General features: G+C 45.2%; 1 pseudogene; it reads right to left on the bottom strand.

Annotated features, from left to right (window-relative positions):
• Window positions 1–796: 796 nt before the first annotated feature.
• Window positions 797–890, bottom strand: LOC146406839 (U6 spliceosomal RNA; annotated as a pseudogene).

Raw genomic sequence — 890 nt, 5'->3', positions numbered from 1 at the left:
AGGGGTCAAATTGGAGCTACAGCTGCCAGCCTACACCACAGCCACAGCAACATGGGATCTGAGCCACAAAGCTCACAGCAATGCCGGATCCTTAACCTGCTGAACGAGGCCAGGGATCAAACCCACAACCTCATGGTTCCTAGTCGGATTCGTTAACCACTGAGCCACGACAAGAACTCCTGTTTATCCATTCTAAATGTAATAGTTTGCATCTACTAACCCCAAACTCCCAGTCCATCCCACATTCTCCCTCCTCCCCTTTGGTAACCACAAGTCTGTTCTCTATGTTTGAGTCTGTTTCTGTTTTGTAGATAGGTCCATTTCTGCCATATTTTAGATTCCACATATAAGTGATATCATCTTTTTGACTTTCTTCAGTTAGTATGATAATCTCTCTCTTTTTTTTTTTTTTTTTTGGCTTTTTGGGCCCGCACTCATGGCATATGGAGGTTCCCAGGCTAGGGGTCTAATCGGAGCTGCAGTTGCCAGCCTACACCACAGCCTCAGCAACACCAGATCCAAGCCGCATCTGCCACCTACACCACAGCCCATGGCAACGCCAGATCCCTAACCCACTGAGCGAGGCCAGGGATCGAACCCTATAAGCTCATGGTTCCTAGTTGGATTCGTTTCCACTGCACCACGATGGGAACTCCCTTTTATTTATTTATTTATTTAGTATGATAATCTCTAGTTGCATCCATGTTGCAGTGAATGGCATTATGTCGTTCTTTTTTATGGCTGAGTAGTATCCCATTGTATATATGTAGCACATCTTCTTAATCCATTGATCAGAAATATTCATGAATGCTTCATGAATGTGCATGTCATCCTTGCGCAGGGGCCACGCTAATTTACAGTTTGAGTACATGTGCTGCTGAAGCCAGCAC

This window comes from Sus scrofa, chromosome 1 (genome assembly GCF_054392235.1).
Source record: "Sus scrofa isolate SSC_HxYL_T2T_F1_AM1 chromosome 1, Sscrofa_HxYL_maternal_Yorkshire_Landrace_v2.0, whole genome shotgun sequence".
NCBI classification, from domain to species: domain Eukaryota; kingdom Metazoa; phylum Chordata; class Mammalia; order Artiodactyla; family Suidae; genus Sus; species Sus scrofa.
Note: the sequence above shows the minus strand (reverse complement) of the source record. Positions and strands in the feature narration are given on the sequence as shown.